Below are 15853 nucleotides of genomic sequence, written 5' to 3'. Positions count from 1 at the left end.
CTAGGTTCAATTTAAGTATCTTGTTTCTGGGGGTCGGCAAGGGTACCTCTTACCTAATTTAACAATAAAGTCAGGCCGGGCGCGGTGGCTCACGCTTGTAATCCCAGCACTTTGGGAGGCTGAGGCGGGCGGATCACGAGGTCAGGAGATCGAGACCACAGTGAAACCCCGTCTCTACTAAAAATACAAAAAAAAAAAAAAGTTAGCCGGGCATGGTGGCGGGCGCCTGTAGTCCCAGCTACTCGGAGAGGCTGAGGCAAGAGAATGGCGTGAACCCGGGAGGCGGAGCTTCCAGTGAGCCGAGATCGCGCCACTGCACTCCAGCCTGGGTGACAGAGCGAGACTCTGCCTCAAAAACAAACAAACAAACAAACAAAAACAATAAAGTCAGAGATGGAGGGAGGGTGGATTTTCGGATTTAATCAGAAGCAGTCCTTTAAATTATGCGAGAGCGTATGTGTGTGCGTGAACGTACGTGTGCGTGAATGTACGTATGTGCGTGAACGTGCTTGCGTGCGTGAACGTGTATTGATTGTTATGCCCTTCAAGCATGAATGAATTAGCACCTTATGGCTGGGTGTGTTGACTCGGAATATTCAAGATAAGTCCAGCTACAATCGATTCTGCAGGGATCAGGCTCCCGCCATGGTAAGTGACAGCATCCCGAAAATTAAAAAATACCAAATGCATGACAGTGCTCCCGTGACTAGTTATTAGGGGATAGTCACTAGTACATTGAGATACAAGGTTTGCAAATATTTTCTCCCAGTTTGTAGGTTGTCTCTCCACCCTCCACCCTCCTGTTTTCTTTGCTCTGCACAAGCTTTATCGTTTAAGTAATCCTGTCTATCTATTTTTGCCTTTATTGCCTCTGTTTTTGCTGTACAAACGAAATCCTCAAAAACCTGTATTATCGTAGTTAAAAGATTTATTTTTATCATATTCCAAATAGTTTAAAATGCTTGTTTGTTTGTTTGACATAATGATATCAGATATAACATGGCATAATGTCATACTATTACTTTCAATTAAAAATCAAAATGTAAAAATTATAATTTTTAAATATGGCAAAAATGTACATTAAAATACATTAAATGGTCAATAACAAACTGCTGTTAATCCCACATATAATCATGCCTTACTTTTATAATACTTTGAATATTATAAAGTGATTTTCTATCTTTTAGTATATTTTATAATAACCTGTGGGATAGCTTGAGTAGATATTATTTTCTCTGCCTTGCATATGCCAAAAACGAGAGAGGGAGAGAAGTGAAGTGACTTTCCTTATATTACAAAGACACAATGGTGCAGAGTTGAAACTTTACTCATTATTTGAAATACTTTACAATTTTTCTAAAATATAGTGAGATCTAGGGACTGAGTGTTATACTCAGCCCTGTTTGAGAATTTCTTAGGATATTGGTTCATCCTTTATTAAAACGAACAAACAAAAAAAAAAGTAGAATCAAATTAAGAAAAGCAGAATGTTTTGGTAGGATTAGGATCTCAAAATAATTATCTCGAAGCCAATAAAGTGTTACATTATTTTTCTTGCTTTATTTTGAATTTTATTATTTTTGCTGTATCTATATGGTGGTGTAATAACCTGAGAAAGACGGTTCTAATCACACATGTACTAATCACAACCATTCAACATAATTTTAGAGTAAGATTTAACCAGGACGTAAATTTAAATGTTCTTAAAAGTATTCAACTTCTGTGTCTATACTTAAGACTCCGTCTCTAGGTGTCTGTTGATTGTGCAAGTAGGATTAACAATAATTAATTTATCAACCTAATCTTTAAGCAGTGCAAGCATTATTATTAGACTTTCTTAAATGGGCACTATAATATGTATCTTGACTGAGCTTACTTATTTCATAGAAGAATGGTATTTCTAAAATTATTTTAGAGATTTTTGATACTCAATCTCAAATGTTTAATATATTTTCCAAAATTATCAAATAAGGCTGAGCACTAGCATACTCTAATATTTACAGGAGAAAATGTAAATAAAAACACTTGAATTTCTAGGTTCTTTAATAATTTCAACGCCAGGATGAATTCTCTAAGTCTGAAAAATTGCCGTGACTTGGTACTAAGATCAGTATCAATTCAACCATTATTTCTTTAAAAAAATAATTTAAATAAAAGTTGCATTTACCATTTTGTGCCGTGGTTCTTAATCCTGGTTATTCCTCTATAGTTTTTAAAAATACTGATATCTGGGTCCTTGGCCCAGTGATTCAGCATAAATTAGTCTGACATGTGGCTTTGTCATCAGGAGCTTAAACAGTTTTCCAGTTTATATTAATGTGCAGCTGAATTTGAGAACTACTGCTTTAGTCTTTTGAAATGAGGCCAGGTGTGCATATAAGGCCTTACTGTGCAAAGCTTTAAATTTGGGGGACATTTTGGTCATATAAAGCTGGTTAATACAGATGAAGTTTAAAAGAAATAGACTCTCACCTACCAGATATACTAATACTTTGCAGAAATCAAGATCATTTTGAGATAATTAAAAAGAAGAGAAAAATAAACTTCCTAAATGTTGAATTTATAATTACATGTTCTACCTTTCTCATACTATACCGTTATGATTGATGGTTAGAATAAAATTTCAAAGAATCTGAAACTTATCGTAGCATACAAAATTATATTTGTATAATTTTCATGTTCAACATATTTCAGTGAATTTCAATGATTAAAAATTAATTATCCATGGGTGATATATGTGATTATTCCATTGCCAAGACTGTTACATTAAGTAAGGCAGCCAGTTCCCAACAGATCTAGAAATCAATGTTGCAATCTGAAGAAGGCTTTTAAAGTCAATATTCTTAGTACATATATAATTTTGTTATAGTCTCCATATTATTGTAATTCAGTTCTACAGAAGACCTTTCTTGTCATATCACCAGTCCAGTGACACTGGTAGAGTGTATCAAGGGAAATGTAAATTGTCTTCTTATATTTCCAAACCAAATAATAGAGTGAGTTAATTTATATTTCAACATCGAGTATGAAAAACATTAGCAGTTATGATCCATAGTAAAAATCCTGTTTTTATACAGTATAATTTACTGAGACTCACTTAAAATTCACGTAACATTTGATTGAATTGGAAGGTGTTTACAAATGTAATTTTTGCAACATTGGAAACGCCAAATTGTTTGATTAATATCAACTTCCTGCAGCCACACCTGTATAATATTTATGTCTCTAAATTACTATTTGTGGTAATTAGCAGTTTTTCCATTGCAATTAACCAACTTCAACTTCGAACATTGTCTGAGATAGCCTAACTTTTCACTTTTTTCTTAGTTGAAAAGTTTTAATTATATTTTACTTTGTGATTTTAGTTTTCCTTTCATCTTCTTGAAGTTTAACCTCAATAAAATTTTGAGTTGGTTCTTATGTATTTGCATCAAACAACTCTAAAATGTAATACAAATTATTATCACTCTACATGGAAAAAACATTGTTAACAAATCTGTGAATGACTTAATCATTATAACAATTAAGACATTTACACACACACACACATTTCTTCTAAAAAGAATGGTTAAAACTACCTGTACACTGGAAACATATTTTCACATGAATTTGCTCATTATTATTTGTACTTATATTGTGCAAATTATGTCAGTAGCTAGAATGACATGGATTTGTCAAGAATAGAGAAAAAGTTGGTTTCATATCCCAGACTCTCAAAACACACTTTTCAGTTTAGGACACAAGCACTCTAAAGATATGTATGTAGTCCTCATGTCTGATATCTAATTCCTATGAGTTTCCTTCAATTAATCCTAAATATATGTATAGAAATTGCCATAAACTGAGCTGTATGATGGTAATAATCCCCAAATGACAATTCAATCATACAGATCTTTGAGTTGTCCTAATTCCATTATATGATGTGGATCTAATGGTCATTAGATCCCTAGATATGAGGGATCCCTAGAAAAGTATTTTGTTAATCTTAGATAATAGTTTTCAATGCTTCGGTGAAAATTGTTCATGGAACTCTTCTATTTTAATCAGTCTTTGAAAATGGCTTTTTCAATGGTTGATAAGGTAAGTCATCACACAGTACTTCTATACTGTAAAAAAACAGCTAAAACAGTAATTAATCTTAATATGTTTTAGGTATTCAGTACCTCTTATTTAGATGTATACAATAAATTCCTTTTATATCTTAGAGCTAAAACCAGAGAAAAAAATTGTCTCTGTCCATAAACCATGCACTCTCTTTTGTCGGATAAAGAAAAAAAGTGTAATTCATCTTTATCTTCTGGGATATATTATGTGACTTTTACTTTTTATTGAAAAAATTGAACTTACTGATTTTTTCCTTGATACATAATTTATACATGTTCAGTGTCTATAGCATACATAAACAACAGTAAAATTTGTTAGAAACACCTATAATCTCAGCAAACAGAAAATTTATTTTATTTTAGTGAAAATATTACCTAACATTTTCGTTTTCGTAAGTATCAAAACTGTCTTGTTAGCATACATTTTCAAAAAGAAATTTTATTCTATCTTCTTTAATAAAATACCAGTTTTTCTTGTATAAGTATTTTGAACATATATTTGGGTCACTAAATGCTATTTTAAAAGCATGGATTTCATTTGTTAGTATTCCGTAACTAGCAATTATAAAGTTGGACATTTAGATTTATTTCAGTTTTCAATATTCACTTCTAAAGAAAGGTTACAATGAATATTTCTGTAGTTAAATATAACCACACATGGAAGATTATTTCTTTAGAATACACTTTAGAGGTAGTATTACGTTAAGGCATTTGACTTACACTTTTAAAATCTCTTTAGAAAATGTTCTGATATAATGGTCTATTTTTGTATGCCTTGTATTATAATTTGTATCAAATATATTTTTATATGCATGGCATATATAAGAAATGCAAATCTAATTAGATAAAGCAACAAATATATTACATAATTAAATAACAGTTTGACATAGTTTTAAGTGTATTTTTGAAAAAATAATGTGCTAAATTCCTATCAATTCAGCACCTAAACTAATTCTTTAAAAAGATCCAGAAAACAAAGGTCTCAAATTTCTAGATATTTTAGGTGTACATTCAGGTTTCCAAAAGATAACTGATGTGGTAACTTGAGAAACATGGAATAAAGATTTGGGCACCCCACAGGGAAGCAACACAAGAATAGTCTAGAACCTCTCAGTTAGTAATAAAGGGACCCTGGTATCATTCCTAGTCCTGTAGGGGAGAGGTAAATAATTTACTAAAATCCATAGACAGAGAAGCTTGTGAGGACAGGGCTGCCTGGCTGGATCTTTGACTTTTGGTCAAGGAAATAGTTAATGCCAGCATTCCTAGAAGCAGGAGGGAGCCAGGAATGTAACTACTTGCCACACCCCTCTCTCTTCCTCCAGTTCTTCTTCTCTCTTCCTCCAGTCATTTGCTCCTGCTTTTTATTGGCTGAACCCCACTGACATCAGGCAGTAAGGGAGCCCTGGAAATAATACATTGTATATTTCAGCCTCCTGGGTGCACAGAGCAGGTTTGAGAAGAATAGAGATTGGACTTGCCAGGGCAAATGAAAGATACTGGTGCAATAAGAAATCTCCCCAGATAGCTTCCTCCTTTTATTTTTTTTTCTCACAACTGCATCTAGACAAGGGAATTCATTTTTCTACTAGAAATACTTTATGTGTATTCATTTATGATTTTCACTCTAAGAGGTATTCTTTCAGTGAGATAGTGAAAATCGTTATCACTTTAACATACATGTATAGAACTCAAGGTCTATGAAAACAAGTGTAGCATGTATATATATATATGTCATATATATAATGTGTGTTACACATCTAATACAGTATATCTTAGTATTTAATAATTTATGACTATTCAAATAAATCAACATATAAACTAAAAGTATACATGCATTGCTTTTTAAAATTTTTCTGTTATGTATTATGTGACTGTTTACAATGGAAAAGGACACACAGTGCAGTTTGACAGCTGTGTGTCGAATGAAAGCTAAACATCCTACTCCTAGCCAGGTTTTCCTGCCTATTCCCCCTTACTCCTCCCCTGATACTCAGACATCTTCAGGTGAGATTTTCACAGAAAAAGAAAGCAAAAGTTTGTCAAATAGGATATTCCTTTAAATCTTGAATTTTATTTTAATTAATTATATTTAATTATTGACCCCTTGCTTTTTTCTTTACTGAAAAATGTGGATGATGACCACTTACCTTTTTTTTAATACTGAAAAAGTTCTGCCGATCATAACTTTATTTATTTATGAGAGAGAGTCTCACTCCGTTACCCAGGCTGGAGTGCAGTGGCCTGATTTCCACTCACTGAAGCCTCCATCTCCTGGGCTCAAGCAAGCCTCCTACCTCAGCCTCTAGAGTAACTTAGACTACCTGTGCACACCATTATGCTTGGCTAATTTTTTTGTAGTTTTGGTAGAGATGGGGTATTATCATGTTGTACAGGCTGTTCTCAAACTTCTGGACTCAGGAGCTGGGATGACAGGTGTGAGCCGCCACACCAGGACTGCCTATTGTAGCCTTAAATATTTTATGAAGCAATGTATGTAGAGTGCCAAACAAGTAAATTGCTAAAATGAAAACTATTTCGGTGTTTTCGATGGAAAAGTAAATGTTATTATATAGTTACTAGATAAGTTAAGGCAATGGAACCTCTTTGTGAGATGTTGTAACTTTAATCCTTTCTTTCTTTCTTTTTTTTTTTTTTTTTTGAGATGGAGTTTTGCTCTTGCTGCCCAGGCTGAAGTGCAGTGGCGGGATCTTGGCTCACCGCCACCTCCACCTCCCGGGTTCAAGCAATTCTTCTGCCTCAGCCTCCCGAGTAGCTGGGATTACAGGCATGCGGCACCACGCCCGGCTAATTTTGTATTTTTGGTAGAGATGGAATTTCTCCATGTTGGTCAGGCTGGTCTCAAACTCCCAACCTCAGGTGATCCACCCACCTCGGCCACCAAAAGTGCTGGGATTACAGGTGTGAGGTTCCTTGCCTTGCCTATTCCTTTATTTCTAACAGTTTTTCATAGTGTTGCTAGAGCAAAATTTTATATGCACTTTTTTGGCTTCATTTTCTTCAAAATGTCCCAGTTTTTCTTAGCTTTACAATTTTTTTTTTTTCAGAAATGATGATAGAGCAAAGGTTTGGTAATACTAGAGGTTTTATTCTTTTTCCTCTTCTTTGATCTGCCTCAAATGTTCTCACATGGCACATGATCGTTATGACTCCCATCTTAATAAAATTATGAATTGACATTAAACTGTTATTGTCATAACAGAACTAAGACGAACCATCTCATGGTCTTCTTGCATTTGTGCGAGCTTTCTTTATGTGTGTGGGTTTTTTTTAAATTGTTTCATTTTTGTTTTTATACAAACTACGATCCATATTGTATTTTGGCAAGCCATCTATAATACTTGGTAGCTTTGAATTAATGTCAGCTTTGAACAGTAAAAATTTTCAGAAGCAGGCAACTTGCAAATCTCACAAAGAAGTTTGTGGGTTTGGTACCATTCAGATAAGTAAAAGAGTCTTAGCTGCCACCAACTTCTTTTCTGGAATTCTTTATTGCTGTCTTTGCCATAAATATCTACCAGGTAGTCAAAAAATGTAGCCCCAGGTTTGCATTTGCTAATAAGGTGACAGAGGTCTATCACAAATCAAGACCAAATAATATAACACCTCCTACATCAAAGTTTTAAGCGCTTTAAAATAGAGGATCCAAGTTGCTTTGTCCATTAGAAAAGGTCAGCCCAGATTAATCTACCTTCCCACCCACACACTAGGTTATACCTGGCCTTATGCTGTCGATTCAGCACTTGTACAAGTGTCAAAACCAAAGCGGTTCATTTGCTCTGCTTTCTTTCTTTTTTCCTCTTATTCTTTTTTTGATATGACTGACATTATTCTGGTTCATTTCAACAAACCTGTACTGAGCACCTACTGTTCAGATACTCTCTCAGACCCAGGCCTCAAGGAACTTGAAAGCTAACAAATGACCTCTTAACAAGAAATTCTTGAGGAAAACACTTAAAATAGTGTAAAAAATTTCAACTGTCAAGAAAGCATCTTTTCAAAGTAGATGGATCTAAATTATCTTTATATCAAACCACCATTGTAAGATGTATTCTTTAAAGTTATTATATCTGAGAAGTCTCCTTTTTCTTTTAATCTTCACAAATGTTTCTTCTTTTATTCACTCTGGAAGATTTTGATGTATTGTTTTGAATGACCAGGATTATTTCAGAAGGATTAAACTAATAAAATATTATAGGCAACAAGAGCAGTGAGGTGGTGAGAGGCATGTAAAACTGTGAGACCATAGCATTTAATGGAAACACTCATAGAAGGGAGCTAAAATATATATATTTTCTGTACCAGAGCCTACTTTTCTTACTAATAATACTGAACACAGCAAATTTGAACCTATTTAAATAATTAAAAAGCCTTAAATATGAATATTGTCAACATTAATGTTGATTTTAAATAGAATGTAAACATAATTGAGAAGAATTTGCTTGACAAATCATACAACCTGCATCTTTACTATATTGAACATATTTATGTTGAAGTATTGTGATTATAAAAATGTTTATCTTGAATATATAATTTTCTTATCTTGTATAACATGTATAATGTACATACTACCATTCATATTAGTATGTTTCTTCCCTGTTAACAATACAAAAAAGGTATGTACATGATTAAGTCTTTTTCTTTGAGAGAACATTCAGAAAGCTTAAAAACAAATTTTAAGTGAAACACTAGCAAAACTTTGGCCTTTATTAAAATTGTACTTCGGTTCCCACTTTAACTTGGTTCTGTAGTTTAGATTCTGATTTTATTTGTCAAAAGGGATGCCTATGTACCCAATACAAGTGACATAACATCCTTCATTCAATAAGAATACAAATGCATGAATAAATACACATCTATTGCAAATAAAATAAAAATAGGAGAGCAGATAATTATTGAGGTATAATTTTTTTGACTGAAGTACATCATTCTCTTGTCATAAAAGCAAAAATATATTTACCAGGATAGCATGTTAATAATGGGTATTTATAAATGCAGCCAACCATATTTTTAATCAACTTAAAACATACATTTGGTAGAACTTAAGCTTAGCTGCATAAATGAGAGTAATGAACTTAGTTACAGACTTTTTGGACACATTTTCCCCTTTATCTAATTAGAAAGATTAGTAATATTAACATTTAATGCTGCTTTATATTTTCAAAAGGATTAGTTCAGTAATGATTATAAATTTCCCTGGCATCTTTGCAATTATCACCATCCTCAAATTTATAGCTGAGGGAATTTTCAGAAGAAAGTTAGGTACTTGAAATAGATTTTGAATCCAATGGGTTTCAGTTACAAGACTGGCCTAGGCTAGTGCAAGGAACTGGTAGTTTGCATTTATTCTAGAAAAGAAGGCAAGGCATTTGGTCTTTAATCAAATTATTTAAAATAGAAATTACTTAAAATATTTAAAATAATATTATTATTTGAAATAATATTTGAATTCTGGGGTTTGCAGTAAGTTAGATGAGAGTTCAAAAACCAGCTTTGCCGCTTATGAATCATATAATCTTGAGTGAGATACTTTGGCATCCGTTTCTGTATCTATTAGGCAAGAATAATCATAGTACCTATGTCATGAGATTTCTGTTCAGATTTAATGAAATGACCCTTTTGGCCCAAGACTTAGAAAATAGAGAGCATTTGTCAAATTTGAGTATTACTATTTGATGATGATGATGATGATTTCCAGACAGATTAGGCTGAATTCATACACATAAGTGAGAGCTGGATACAGTCTTTTACATTTAGACCAAAAATGTGGAGATTCATCCTATATAGAGATCCCATACGGTGAAAATAGCAGATTAAGATCAACAATTGCCTGGCAGAACAGTAGTTCTATGTATAATTTGACAAGCGAATTATCCTGAGTTGTGATGTTTCCATTCTATTTAAAATCAACAGAACAGTCTCTCTCTCATATATATATGCACACACATATACACACACACACGTATATATATATATATATATATACACACACATATACACATACATACTTGAGATGTATGTATGTATACATATATATACACATACATACTTGAGATGGAGTTTCACTCTGGTGCCCAGGCTGGAGTGCATTGGCGTGATCTCGGCTCAATGCAACCTCCACCTCCTGGGATCAAGCAATTCTCCTGACTCAGCCTCCAAGTAGCTGGGACTACAGGCGCCCGCCACCACACCCAACTAATTTTTTGTGTTTTTAATAGAGATGGTTTTCACCATGTTGACCAGGCTAGTCTTGAACTCCTGACCTCAGGTGATCAGCCTTCCTTGGCCTCCCAAAATGCTGGGATTGCAGGCTTGAGCCAACGCACCCGGCCAGAAAATTTATTTCTAGAGCAGTAAAGTGTTGTAACAGAAGTTTGGCATCTAATGTAAAAGTGTTTATAGTGTTCCGAATCTTTAAAAGAAGATATAGCTGAGAATTTGATTCCTGAAAGGCCAGGGAAGCACTGATTTTCTTCAAGAACATTAGTCTCTGTTATCCATGTAATTGTTTACCCCCAGGAAGACTGAAGAAAACAATCCCCAGTAATCCCATGAGGCTGTAGGATCATAATTTTTAGGTTATTTGCAAAGAGTTATTCTTCTTACCAACTGTCTGTTCACAGGAAGGAAGAAAAATGGCTACAATAATTCCATAAATATACATATAAGAAATTAATTTTATGTAGTATTAATAATATAGATTAATTTATAATTCTCCATTATCTGAATAGAATATGAAAAAATTTACTAAGCAAGAAGGGTTTACTTAACAAATTAATGATGTCAAAATTTTCCAGGGATTAAAGAAAACCTACATATTAATCAAATGCTACTTTCAAGTGCCTATGATTTATTCATTTACATATTATTTATGTGCTAATACAATAATTACTTTTGTATTTATAGCCTAACATTTTACCAAATTTAAAATCGATCCAACTGTGATCTTCAACAAAATCCTAATAATAAATATAAGATATTTATATCTATCTATATGTGTACCTACATACTTGTATCTATTTTAGAGATGAGAAAGCTGAAGCCCTGCGATTTTAATTGATTTTTTTTTTTTTTTTGGAGACAGAGTCTTGCTCTGTCACCCAAGCTGGAGTGCAGTGGTGCGATCTCAGCTCATTGCGACCTCTGCTTCCTGGGGTTTAAGCAATTTTCCTGCCTCAGCCTCCCAAGTAGCTGGGACTACAGGCACCCACCACCACGCCTAGCTAATTTGTGTATTCTTAGTAGACATGGGGTTTCACCATGTTGGCTAGGATGGTCTCGATCTCTTGACCTCGTGATCTGCCCGGGTCGGCCTCCCAATGTGCTGGGATTACAGGCTTAAGCCACCGCGCCTGGCCTAATTGATTTTTTTTTTTTTAAGGAAACTTCCAGAATTAAAATTCCAGTGCTGACACTTTTTTACATATACTATTTAGGCTTATGTGATTTTTCTCCCACTCATCTGGTGAGACTTGACTTTCAAGACATCTAGCAGATGTAAAATCAGGCAAACTTCACCTCTGAAAATAATTTAAAAAGTATTTATTTTTAGAAAAAATGATACAAGGTGAGTGCGGTGGAGCTCAGCACTTTGGGAGGCTGAAGAAGGAAAGTTTTTGAGCACAAGAGTTATTGTCCAGCTTGGACGATATAGTGAGACCTCGTATCTACAAAATATATTTTTTAAAAAATAAGCCAAGCATAGTGGCATGACCCTGTAGTCCCAGCTACTGGGGAGGCTGAGATGGGAAGATCACTTCAGCCTGGGAGGTGGAAGCTGCAGTGAGCCAAGATCACACCACTGCAATCCAGCCTGGGTGACAAAGCAAGACCCTGTCTGAAACAAACAAAAAAATTGTATATATATAAAATATTACTTTTCAAAATGTATTTATTAAAATTTTCTGAATCTTTTTATATTATACTTTTTATAAAAGTGGTGAAACGATTGCATTTATGTAACCGAGATTGTGGAATTCTCTGTGTCAATAAGATAACTGTTGGCCAGGCACAGTGGCTAACGCCTGTAATCCCAGCACTTTGGGAGGCCAAGGTGGGTGGATCACCTGAGGTCAGGAGTTTGAGGCCAGCCTGGGCAACATGGCAAAACTCGTCTCTACTGAAAATACAAAAATTAGCTGGGTGTGGTGGTACATGCCTGTAATTCCAGCTACTAGGGGGCGCTGAGGCAGGAAGTTCCCTTGAACCTGGGAGGCAGAGGTTGCAGTGAGCTGAGATTGTGCTACTGCACTGCAGCCTGGGCGACAGAATAAGACCCTGTCTTAAACATAAATAAATAAATAAATAAATAAATAAATAAGATAGTGTTAAGATCAAACAGAATATACACTTACACAAAACAAGAAACGTTATGGGTCAGGTTATGTTCTATTGAAGCTATATAAATTAATGGAATGAGTTAAAGATACAAACACTTTACACTTGCATAATTCTTCCTGTGAAAACTTTAATCTCTGGCCTCAATATTTTTATTTTACTATAAGCGTGTGATTAGTTTTAATGCCCATTATACTCATTAGTTTGCACTGTGATTAATGTGCAAAATTATCAGAGTGAATGTTAAATTTTTATAATTCGATTTTAATCAGTCATGGAGATTCATGTTTTAATTAGAAGAGCACCCCATTTTATAATGAAGTAAAGATTGATGGTAGGAAAAATATAAATAAATCTTGATATTATGAAAGTGATGGTCAAAAATTTATGGAGAAGGAATTTGTTATCCACAGCTTAATTTATGACAATTTCATCATGATAACTTAATAAAAAGGGTTTTAAATTCCTAATAATGTTTTGTGAATATATTCATGGCAATTATGTATTTAAACTATCAAAATCTAACATCTGCATTTAATTTTCAATATGATTTTGGATCATTAGTGAAATATTCATCAATAACTCTTTCTGTTCATATCACATTAATAAAGTGACCATTTTGGGATAACTGCTGCCTATGGATTTAATTAATAAATTAATTATTCGAAGCCACATTTTCAAATGATTACAGATTTAAGGATTTTTGTGGTTGGCTGACCTGTGGTTCCATTTCTTATTAAGGTTAGGTTCATCAAATATAGCAAAAATTATACATATATATATACATATACATATATATACACACATATACATATATATATATATACACACACGTATATATATACACACACACAGAATAACCAGTTTGAATTTCAGATCAACCACTATTTTTTTAGGGAGATATTTATATGGCCCTATATTTTATCTGCCAACATAGACATATACAAGGTAAGGCACATAATAATCCCAAATCCTTTTTACTCTTCTAGTCTAAAAATTGTATCTGGTTACATTAAGAAATGTGCATATAGACCTTTCTTTTATAACTCAAGAAGAAAGGAGCAGTTTCGGTTGGGGAAGGCGATCCTAGGAATGCTCAGGAGGATAAATTGCATGGTAGATTGTTTTCTCAGCACTTTTAGTATTAAAGAAGGACAAGCAAGGGCCACTATTTAGAAACTGTTGTTCATGGATGACTGGATGAGCTTCTCAGCAGGGATTAGACTTTATGAGATTGTAGATTGGTTGCACAGGACAGCGCAGCTTTGAGGAGTAAGCCATTCTTGCACCCTGTGCGTGGAACCAGGACACTTTCTCAGGCACCACTGGGATGAGAAGTGGTGGAGGCCTCCGTGTCCACACGATTAGCATAGCCACAGGGCAGAGAATGCTTTTTAAAGGTAGTGATCAGGATTCCCCAATTACATTCCACCATTACATGGTGGCATATAATCGCAGCTCCTGGGTAGGCTGAGGCAGGAGAATTGTTTGAACCCAGGAGGCGGAAGTTGAGGTGAGCCGAGATTGCGCCACTGCACTCCAGCCTGGGTGACAGAGTGAGAATCGGTCCCCCATGCCTCCCTCCAAAAAAAAATTGCCCACATGTGTAACAGTGTGTGTGTGCATGCATGTATGTGTGTGGTAGATTTTAGTGGATTTCTTATTTAATTACTGGGCCTTCAGTCTTTTTATGCAGAAGCTCATATACCAGGTCCTTCAGACAGTTGTCTAATCAATGTCTTCTACTTTTATCTTTTATTAATATACCTTAATACATCAAGGAACTAAAATTAAGTTTTAATTTTCAGAGATTTTAAATTGACTCATAATCATTTCACATATTTTTGGGATATATGTGATGCAGTCCACTATTGAAAATATTTGCACTTATGTGCAGAAAAAAAAGCAACATGCTAAGATAGAAGCAAAATTTACATTTAAAAAAAACAGAGCAAATAGCCCTCCTTCATACTTAGGTAGTCAGCAATTGAAATGCATTTATAACTGGATATCTATTTAGACTGAAAATTAAACATTTTCAGTGTTTCAATGAAAATTAAACATTTTCAATCTAAATAGATATCCAGTTATAAATGCATATTTTTCTGAATATTAGCATTTTCTGTAGTATATTTTATTTATTTTCTATTTTTGCTATTACTTAGTTCAAAAATTAGTTTAGTTTTGGAAATATTTTGTCCTTGATTATTTCACACAGTACCAAGTCATAAACTAAAAATTTAAAAAAGTCTCCTGTATGTTTACTTCCCTAAAAGCACTGCTGACTCTATGTATGGCCATAGGGTAAAGATTCAATGAAAATTACGCAAAAATGCATATTATGTACATTCAAAATATTGTATAAAATTTTAGTACATTTTTGGATTCCAAAGGAATCACTGACTCCTGATTAAGTTGCATCTTCAGAGAACTGGATAAGCAACGTATCTCATTGTGGTTTTCACATAGAGGAAAAGAAAAAAGGGGGAGAAATATTTCCTCTTTCTTTATGGAAATTTGAGTTTTCCATCTGTGATGGTTCATGAACTTTAACAATGTATGGCCTATACTAAATCAGCCACCAGATTCCTCAGGACAATAGCCTGTGAAGATGCAGTCTGATGCTGAATAGAACATCGGCTAGAGGCAATGGAAGGTGGTGAGAAATGAGATATTTTTTCCTATTAAATTGGAAACATATTTTGTTTCATAGATATGTATGAACACTTGAGGATTTTTTAGGTAAAAGCCATAGTAATGGCCAGGCGCTGTGGCTCATGCCTGTAATCCCAGCACTTTGGGAGGCCGAGGCGGGCAGATCATCTGAGGTCAGGTGTTTGAGACCAGACCAGCCTGGCCAACATGGCAAACCCCCGTCTCTACTAAAAATACAAAAATTAGCTGTGCGTGGTGAATCCCAGCTACTTGAGAGGCTGAGGCAGGAGAATTGCTTGAACCCAAGAGGCAGAGGTTGCAGTGAGCCGAGATCATGTTACTGAACTCCAGCCTGGGCAACAGAATGAGACTTCATCTCAAAAATAAATTAAAAAAAAAAAAAAAATGAACAAGCCATATAGCCGTATATTAAGAAGCCATTGGATATGGGTGAGTTATATGAATAATGAATACACAGAAAAACATATAGGTCTTAAAACATAGTGTATAGTGAAAATAGTTAAGAAAATTAAGTATATAACAAAATGTTATTTATATAAATTCACATGTGTGCATATAAAACAACAATATGTGGCCGGGCACGGTGGCTCACGCCTGTAATCCCAGCACTTTGGGAGGCCGAGGCGGGTGGATCACCTGAGGTCAAGTGTTGGAGACCAGCTTGGCCAACATGCTGAAACCCTGTCTCTACTAAAAATACAAAAGTTAGCCAGGCG

General features: G+C 34.4%; 1 protein-coding gene across 1 annotated transcript in view; it reads left to right on the top strand.

Moving 5' to 3' along the window:
* Positions 1 to 586: 586 nt before the first annotated feature.
* PCDH15 (protocadherin related 15) overlaps positions 587 to 15853 on the top strand; it is a 1777335-nt gene continuing 1762068 nt past the window's right edge. Inside the window, exon 1 of the mRNA XM_058436255.1 lies at positions 587 to 648. The gene's annotated coding sequence lies outside the window, so the exon portion shown is untranslated. The remainder of the gene's footprint in view (positions 649 to 15853) is intronic.

This window comes from Hylobates moloch, unplaced genomic scaffold (genome assembly GCF_009828535.3).
Source record: "Hylobates moloch isolate HMO894 unplaced genomic scaffold, HMol_V3 SCAFFOLD_3, whole genome shotgun sequence".
NCBI lineage: Eukaryota > Metazoa > Chordata > Mammalia > Primates > Hylobatidae > Hylobates > Hylobates moloch.
The sequence above is the reverse complement of the archived record's forward strand: the minus strand, read 5'-3'. Positions and strand labels throughout refer to the sequence as shown.